The 10,000-nt window shown below is 41.7% G+C and overlaps 1 protein-coding gene across 2 annotated transcripts in view; it reads left to right on the forward strand.

The window, feature by feature from the left end:
• arhgef10 (Rho guanine nucleotide exchange factor (GEF) 10) overlaps positions 1-10,000 on the forward strand; it is an 83,721-nt gene that overhangs the window by 16 nt on the left and 73,705 nt on the right. For both annotated transcript variants that reach the window (XM_063006876.1, XM_063006877.1), the window contains exon 1: positions 1-97. This exon is cut by the window's left edge and continues 16 nt beyond it. The gene's annotated coding sequence lies outside the window, so the exon portion shown is untranslated. The remainder of the gene's footprint in view (positions 98-10,000) is intronic.

Below are 10,000 nucleotides of genomic sequence, written 5' to 3' on the forward strand. Positions count from 1 at the left end.
AAGGGGAATAAAGTTCCGACTGCGACTGCGTGAATGAGTGCGTGGGTTCGTGCTGCTGAGGACTGCGTGGAACTGTGGATTAAAGTCCAGGAACATGGTAAGTTTACTGAACAGTGTCAGATTTCTGATGGTGACATTATCTTCACATTCTTACTGGGAGGGTGAACTGGTCTGATCCTCAGATCCTGATCCTCTCCCTCATTCTGGAATTATTACTTTAATTACTTTCTGGAATTATTTATTTATTTATTTACAAAAACAACTTTCCTGCGCAGAAAAACTCAGTCAGGTCTTGTACGATATATCGTTCAGAAACGTCATCGCGATATTACATATCGAATCGAGTCAGGACGTGGCTCCGTGCCCATCTGATCCTGCTCTCCTGCTTTGTTAACCTGCTTTCACCCTGTTCTTCAATGGTCAGGACCCCCACAGAGCAGGTATTATTTAGGTGGTGGATGATTCTCAGCACTGCAGTGACACTGACATGGTGGTGGTGTGTTAGTGTGTGTTGTGCTGGTACGAGTGGATCAGACACAGCAGCGCTGCTGGAGTTTTTAAACACCGTGTCCACTCACTGTCCACTCTATTAGACACTCCTACCTAGTCGGTCCACCTTGTAGATGTAAAGTCAGAGACGATCGCTCATCTATTGCTGCTGTTTGAGTCGGTCATCTTCTAGACCTTCATCAGTGGTCACAGGACGCTGCCCACGGGGCGCTGTCGGCTGGATATTTTTGGTTGGTGGACTATTCTCAGTCCAGCAGTGACAGTGAGGTGTTTAAAAACTCCAGCAGCGCTGCTGTGTCTGATCCACTCATACCAGCACAACACACACTAACACACCACCACCATGTCAGTGTCACTGCAGTGCTGAGAATGATCCACCACCTAAATAATACCTGCTCTGTGGGGGTCCTGACCATTGAAGAACAGGGTGAAAGCAGGTTAACAAAGCATGCAGAGAAACAGATGGACTACAGTCAGTAATTGTAGAACTACAAAGTGCTTCTATATGGTAAGTGGAGCTGATAAAATGGACAGTGAGTGTAGAAACAAGGAGGTGGTTTTAATGTTATGGCTGATTGGTGTATATATATATTTCCTTACAATTAGGACTGAATGCAATTTGAGCAGTTGAGGTTTAAGGGCCTTGCCCAGGGGCCCAACGGTGGCAATCTGTCAGTGTTGGGGCTTGAACCAGCACCCTTCTGATTACTAGTCCAGTACCTTAATCACTAAGCTACCACTGCCTTGTGATATATGTCTGTTTATGGGTGCTACACTGCACCCTGAGAGCCTGTCTAACAAGAGTTTGGTATGTTCTCCTGTGTCTGAGGATCTGGATTCAAACTCCAGTCTGTTCGGAGTTTGGTAAGTGTGTTGTAGTGTGTGTTGAGTGGTGTTGGACCCACTGTGACCCTGACCAGGACAGAGCTGTTTGAGTTACATGTACAGCAGTTTACTTTCTACTTAGGCAATTCTAACTTCTGATTGGATAATAAACGATGCTACCACCAACGATTGCTCGGATACTGCTGGGATCCAGGGTTCGAATCCCCAGCGGTGCTATCAGCCGGTCAGGCACCTACATACAGACATGATTGGCTTTGGGAAGCGAGGGGCGGTGACCGAGGCATCGTGATGGGTTGGCGTCCCCACCAGGGAAACCTGCCCCACAGAGACCCTGACCAGGACAAAGTGGTGGTAAATAAATGAAAATGAATGATGCTACCACCACCATACTTTTAGTCTTCAGTATGTTTAAGGGAACTCTTGTAGCCTTCTCCAGATCTGTGCTTCATCATGATCAGGTTCTGCTTTATTTGTCTTGTGGACAGTTTGTACCATACTGATAGACCTCACAAAGAGATGATTTGTTTATTCCATACAGAGGTGTTGATTATTAACAAACTGAGCTTCACGCCCGGGGGGGTTGAATAGTTTTTCACACCCGGGGGGGGTTGAATACTTTTCCGCTGTAATAAATCTCGGCTCTATCGGGGGCGCGGGGTCACTATAGTGCAGACGTAGCTGATCAGTCAGGACACGTTCTGTGTTCACTTCACTGCTTTTGTGCTGACGTGAGCTGGTCAGAAGTATGTGATAGATGTCAGGTGTTTCAGTCACGCCAGTCCTAACAGGTGCAATAATTAAATAATATAAATGATACATGTATTAGATATTATTTATAAATTTTACTTAAAGTAAATTATAAATGTTATATTGTTGTATAGATAACACATATATTTTATTTTTATATACTATTTTATAAGTTTTAAATGTTATATTTTTTAAATTATACATATATTTTTATAATTAAATGTAATATTATTTTTTAAATAAATTATAAATATATTATAGTGTTTCAAAGTTATATACATAGTTTTTTAAATTATTCTATTCTATTATAAATTACTCTAATATTCCAATTCTTAGATCATTTTATGTAAATTATAAATGTTGCATTGTTTTTTAATTACACATATATTATTTTTTAGAAATGCATATATTAGAATACATATATTTTTTAGAAATTACAAATATATTTTTTGTTTTTTTTATAAATTATTCCTATATTATGTTTTTATTAATTATTCTTATATTTATTTATAAATAATTTTTATAATAATTTTGTAAATTATTCTTATAATGTTATTATAAATTATTCCTGTTATATTTTTTATAAATTCTTATATTATATTTTTATAAATGATTCTTATATAATATTTTTATAAATTATTCTTACATTATATTTTTATAAATTATTCTTTTATTATTATTTTTTAATTATTCTTTTATTATATTTTTTATAAATTATTCTTATATTATTGTTTATACATTTTAAATATGTTATTGATTTTTTTAATTATTCATATATTATGTTTTTTTAGAGATTATACATATATGTTTTTATAAATTATTCTTATATTGTTTTTTAATTATAAAGATGTAAAATTATTTTTTAAATATTACATTTTAATTTAATTTCTAAATTAATATTGAATTTCTTTAAAAATATTTAATTTTTATAATTTTTTATTTTATTGTTTTTTGATAAATTATAATAATATTGTTTTTTTAATTATACATATATTACATTTCTTTTATAAGTATTATGTATATTAAATGTTTTAAAATTATTCTTATATTTTTCTATAAATTAGAAATATGTTTAATTGTTTTTAATAAATTATTTTTATATTATATATTTTTTTAAATATTCATATATTATATTTTATAAATTATTCTTTTATTATTGTTTTTAAATGTTAAAAATGTTAAATAGTTTTTTTCATTATTCATATATTATATTTTTATAAATTATTCTTGTTATTTTTTTATTATAAATATGTACAATTATTTTTTAAATTTTAAATTCATATTTAATTGTGAATTTATATTTAATTTTTTTAATATTTTTTTTAAATATTTTTTTTATTCTTTTGTTTCAATAAATTATAGCGATAGTGTTTTTTAAAAATTATATATATATTACGTTTCTTTGATAAATAATACATATGTAATATTTTTTTAATTATTCTTATATTATTCTTTGTAAATTATTACATTTTTGTTTCAAATTTTGTGAGCCAGGCACAAATGTCCACAGATACACTCCGAATTCTTGTGTACAGCTTTTTTCCCGAAAGAGTGGAGAAATGAGATATTGATGCCTGTAGGTTTGAAATGGGTCAGGTGTCCACTTACTTTCAGATTTTCTGATAATTTTGGTGAAGAACTTAAGCACGTCCCGCTCGGACCCGTCCCCCGGCGTCCTCGCCCGCGTGCTGCCAGGCTTTCTGAGGTTCTGTAGATAGGGGCGTGTCCTGTCCTGGTCACTTTGCATCAGGCGCTCGGGGGAGGTCGCGGCTCCCACTGGTGCTCATTTGCTTAGCAAATATCCCAGTCCTTCAAGTCCCTACAAGTCCAGCTGCTTCAATCAGCTCAGTAAATACAGGATGGTCAGTAAATACAGGAGGGTCAGTAAATACAGGAGGGTCAGTAAATACAGGAGGGTCAGTACATACAGGACGGTCAGTAAATACAGCAGGGTCAGTACATACAGGAGGGTCAGTACATACAGGAGGGTCAGTAAATACAGGACGGTCAGTAAATACAGGACGGTCAGTAAATACAGGACGGTCAGTACATACAGGAGGGTCAGTACATACAGGAGGGTCAGTAAATACAGGAGGGTCAGTACATACAGGAGGGTCAGTAAATACAGGAGGGTCAGTACATACAGGACGGTCAGTAAATACAGGAGGGTCAGTAAATACCGGACGATCAGTAAATGCAGGATGGTCAGTAATTACAGGACGGTCAGTACATACAGGACGGTCAGTAAATACAGGGCGGGGTCTCAGTGGTGAAACACACCTTCATGTCACCAAACGTCACCTCGAGCGTTTTACACGTCCCTCAAACACCCGACGCTGAAGACTAAGAGACTCGGAGTAGTCGGTCAGGAGACCAGATTTGATTCATTTAGGAACTGGCATGAACAAAGAGACTGGCAGAACATGAACTGACCTAGACAAAGACACTAACATAACAGAGAGACTGGCATAACAGAGAATGACATGTACAAATAGACTACCATAACAGATCCTGACATGAACAAAGAGGCTGGTATTAACAACGAGACTGGCATAACATGAACTGACATGGAGAAAGAGACTGGCATGAAAATATATTACCATGGACAGAGAGACTGGCATAAGAGAGACTGAAATGAAACAAAAGACTGGCATAATTGACACAGAGACTGGCATGAAAATATATTAACATAGAAAGAGAGACTGGCATTAACTTGAAGAGACTGGCATAACAGAAAGACTGACATATCATGAAGATAGTGGCATGAACAGGAATACTGACATGAACAGGGAGACTGGCATGAATTGAGAGACATAACAGATCCAGACATGAACAAAGAGGCTGGTATTAACAACGAGACTGGCATAACAAACTGACATTGACAGAGAGACTGGCATGAACAGAGAGACTGACATAAAATAAACTTGCATAAACAAAGAACAACATTGACCGAGATTGGCATGAACATAAAGAGAGTGGCATGGACACAGAGACTGGCATGAACAAAGAACGACGTGGACACAGAGACTGACATAACAGAGAGACTGGCATAAAAAGATATTAACATGGAAAGAGAGATTGGCATTAACATGAAGAGACTGGCAGGAAACAAAAGACTGGCGCAATTGAGACTGGCATGAACAGAGAGAGACTGGCATGGACAAAGACTAAAGGACAGAGACTGGCATGAGGTACATGTACAGAGTGACTGGCTTTATAGATACTTACAGGGACAGAGAGACTGACATAACATAAACTTGCATAAACAAAGAACAACACTGACACAGACTGGCATGAACATAAAGAGAGTGGCATGAACAAAGAACGACATGGACACAGAGACTGACATAACAGAGAGACTTGCATGAACATGAAGAGACTGGCATGAACAGAGACTGACTCGGACAGAGAGACTGACATGAACAGAGAGAGACTGGCATAATAGAGACTGACATGGACACAGACTGGCATGAACATGAAGAGAGTGGCATGAACAAAGAACGACATGGACACAGAGACTGACAACAGAGAGACTGGCATGAAAATATATTAACTTGGAAAGAGAGACTGGCATGAACAGAGAGAGACTGGCATGGACAAAGACTAAAGGACAGAGACTGGCATGAACAGAGAGAGACTGGCATGGACAAAAACTAAAGGACAGAGACTGGCATGAGGTACATGTACAGAGTGACTGGCATAATAGATACTTACAGGGACAGAAAGACTGGCATAACATAAACTTGCATAAACAAAGAACAACACTGGCCGAGAGTGGCATGGACAAAGAACGACATAGACACAGAGACTGACATAACAGAGAGACTGGCATGAAAATGTATTAACTTGGAAAAAGAGACTGGCATTAACATGAAGAGACTGGCATGGACCAAGACTAAAGGACAGATACTGGCATGAACAGAGAGAGACTGGCATGGACAAAGACTAAAGGACAGAGACTGGCATGAACAGAGAGAGACTGTCATGGACAAAGACTAAAGGACAGAGACTGGCATGAACAGAGAGAGACTGGCATGGACCAAGACTAAAGGACGGAGACTGGCATGAACAGAGAGAGACTGGCATGGACAAAGACTAAAGGACGGAGACTGGCATGAACAGAGAGAGACTGGCATGGACCAAGACTAAAGGACAGAGACTGGCATGAACAGAGTGAGACTGGCATGGACCAAGACTAAAGGACAGATACTGGCATGAACAGAGAGAGACTGGCATGGACAAAGACTAAAGGACAGAGACTGGCATGAACAGAGAGAGACTGTCATGGACAAAGACTAAAGGACAGAGACTGGCATGAACAGAGAGAGACTGGCATGGACCAAGACTAAAGGACGGAGACTGGCATGAACAGAGAGAGACTGGCATGGACAAAGACTAAAGGACGGAGACTGGCATGAACAGAGAGAGACTGGCATGGACCAAGACTAAAGGACAGAGACTGGCATGAACAGAGAGAGACTGGCATGGACAAAGACTAAAGGACGGAGACTGGCATGAACAGAGTGAGACTGGCATGGACAAAGACTAAATGACAGAGACTGGCATGAACAGAGAGAGACTGGCATGGACAAAGACTAAAGGACAGAGACTGGCATGAACAGAGAGAGACTGGCATGGACAAAGACTAAAGGACAGAGACTGGCATGAACAGAGAGAGACTGGCATGGACAAAGACTAAAGGACAGAGACTGGCATGAACAGAGAGAGACTGGCATGGACAAAGACTAAAGGACAGAGACTGGCATGAAGAGAGAGAGACTGGCATGGACAAAGACTAAAGGACAGAGACTGGCATGAACAGAGAGAGACTGGCATGGACAAAGACTAAAGGACGGAGACTGGCATGAACAGAGAGAGACTGGCATGGACAAAGACTAAAGGACAGATACTGGCATGAACAGAGAGAGACTGGCATGGACAAAGACTAAAGGACGGAGACTGGCATGAACAGAGAGAGACTGGCATAGACAAAGACTAAAGGACAGAGACTGGCATGAACAGAGAGAGACTGGCATGGACAAAGACTAAAGGACGGAGACTGGCATGAACAGAGAGAGACTGGCATAGACAAAGACTAAAGGACAGAGACTGGCATGAACAGAGAGAGACTGGCATGGACAAAGACTAAAGGACGGAGACTGGCATGAACAGAGAGAGACTGGCATGGACAAAGACTAAAGGACGGAGACTGGCATGACAAGGTACATGGACAGAGTGACTGGCATAATAGAGAGACTGGCATGAAAAGGACTGGCATTGACATAGAGACTGACATGGACAGTTGGGATTGGACCTGGTGTTGTGGGCAGGATGCCACCTTCATTTGTAGCAATAACAGTCTTCACTCTTAATGATACGTATTTTAAAGTGTGTCTGTTGGAATTTGTGCCTTTTTGAATCAAACATGGCACCACGATTAGCATTCCAATTCATCCCAAAGGTGTTTCCTAGGGCGGGTCAGGAGCGCCTCCACACCCACCCGGTCGAATTAGGGTTCAGGAAGCACAGGTACAGAAAAGGACCTTCCCTAAACTGTTGGTGTGCAGTTGGCTACATCGGAGGGGCGTCGGTCGCGCTCGCGTTCAAAACTGAAAGCTCTGTTTACTCGTCTGTCCGGTACAAATTCCAGGCTTTAGCGTGAATCCCTGAATTAGCGTCTCCTCCGCGGCGTCCGGCGACGTGTCCGGACTCGCCGCGGCGTGTTATCGTAGCCCTGTCATCAGTGTGTGTTTCCTCTCTGAGTGTGTGGGTGTGTCATCATACACACACACCCGCTATCTCTCAACCAGAAGACAAAACACAGACGCTGACGACATCTGGAGCATCTGGACGAGGTCGGGAGGGGTTTGATGGGTGTTTTGGGCGGGGCCGGATCCGTGATGCACTTTAAGCTCTTCAGATCTAATCATGTGACTCGATCGGCGGCTCAGGAAGGGGGCGCTGTGCTTGCGAGTGTCAATCTCAGCTCCGCTGGCGACCGGCTGGGCGTCTATACAGACTGTGATTGGCTGGTTCAAGGGAGGGAGGGTCGTAAGGGTTCCTTATAACTGCTGCAGTTACGACCGGATCGATGCCGCTGCTCAGTGACTCTCCGTGCGCGATACGGATCTCCGTATGAACAATGAACCCACCTCACCTCATGCTGCACACGTGTTGGAGGGGGCGTGTGTTAGTCACAGCTCTCCTCGATCAGGAGTGGAGGTCTGCAGCAGGGATCAGGGACTTGGATATGACTAAATTGGGGGGCAACTGCGGCTGGATGATATTCTAGAGACAGAAAAATAATAATAATAATAAAGACAAGACGTGTTTTATTACGTCCAGCGAGGATACAAACCCGAACCTTTCATAGTGTGAAGAGTTAAAGCTGTGAAGCGTGGTGGTGGTAGTGTCAACATGGTGTAGAAAGTACCATGTTGCGGTCAAAACAAAAGCCAGAATGTGCTTGTGCTGGAATCACTTTTTTTCTGGTGGTCAGACATCTAAAAACACGTAAGAGGAGGTCTGCAGCACGATCGGGGGAATTGGATATGACTAAATTGGGGGGAAATTGTGGCTGGATGATATTCTAGGGACATAAAACAAATAATAATAAAGACAAGACGTGTTTTATTACGTCCAGCGAGGATACAAACCCGATCCTTTCATAGTAAGAAGAGTTAAAGCTGTGAAGCGTGGTGGTGGTAATGTCAACATGTTGTACTTTAATGTCATTATTCATTAGGATTGACTTCTCTGTGCCCATAGAAATAGGCACACCCATGCAAACAGACATGGAACAGTGGTAGGAAAACCCAACCTCTTAATAATTGATCTCAACCCCCTATTGAAGACCTTAGAATTAACCGGAACCTCGACCGTAAGCCAGGTCAGTGTCTGACTGAATGAGCACAAATTCCCACAGTCCAAAAGCTTGTGGGTCAGTGCAAGCTTCATATTAATTCACATTCAGGTGTCCACATACTTTTGGAAACGAGCTTTCTAAGCTCACGGTCTGGAATGGTGACTGAACGTCACACCCTGTAAACACCAGCGGTAAGACGCTACATCATTTCTATTCCTGACCTGTAATACCCGACGTTCATCCCGCCGGCTGCGTCCCAAATCTATCTGCTGTTCTGTCTGGTTTGGATCCACCACGGCATGGCGAGAAGGTCCAGAGAAGGTCCAGACCGACCCAGCAGCTCTTTTGTTTCTTTTCACTCTGGTTCCTCTCATGATTCTGTATGGACAAAAGTATGTGGACAACTTGGTCCATAAGCTTGTTGGACGTCCATATGAAATCCCGGCCCCCAGCCCCGCCCCTCACATCCCTAACAGGCGCCGCTCCTCAGGAAAGGAGATAAGAGGGCCTGGCTGGTAGTCGACATTCCAATTCATCCCAGTGGTAAGGTCGGTCACTGGAGTTCCTCTGGACCCAGCTCGTCAGGCCCTGTGCCAAAAGAGCTCGTGAATCAGCTCGATGACATCACAGTGCCGGCGTTTGTCGCCATGGCGATGTTTCCTATCGTGGGTGCATTCATTGGATCGTACAGGATGAATCTGTGCTGTGTGTGTGTGTGTGTGTTCATGTCAGCCTGTACAGTTTTGTACCAGTGTGTGTGTGTGTGTGTGTGTGTGTGTGTGTGTGTGTGTGTATTCATGTCAGCCTGTACAGTTTTGTACCAGTGTGTGCGTGTGTGTGTGTGTGTGTGTGTGTTCATGTCAGCCTGTACAGTTTTGTGCCAGTGTGTGTGTGTGTGTGTGTGTGTGTGTGTGTTCATGTCAGCCTGTACAGTTTTGTACCAGTGTGTGTGTGTGTGTGTGTATTCATGTCAGCCTGTACAGTTTTGTACCAGTGTGTGTGTGTGTGTGTGTGTGTGTGTGTTCATGTCAG

Source organism: Trichomycterus rosablanca, chromosome 13 (genome assembly GCF_030014385.1).
Source record: "Trichomycterus rosablanca isolate fTriRos1 chromosome 13, fTriRos1.hap1, whole genome shotgun sequence".
In the NCBI taxonomy this organism is placed as follows: domain Eukaryota; kingdom Metazoa; phylum Chordata; class Actinopteri; order Siluriformes; family Trichomycteridae; genus Trichomycterus; species Trichomycterus rosablanca.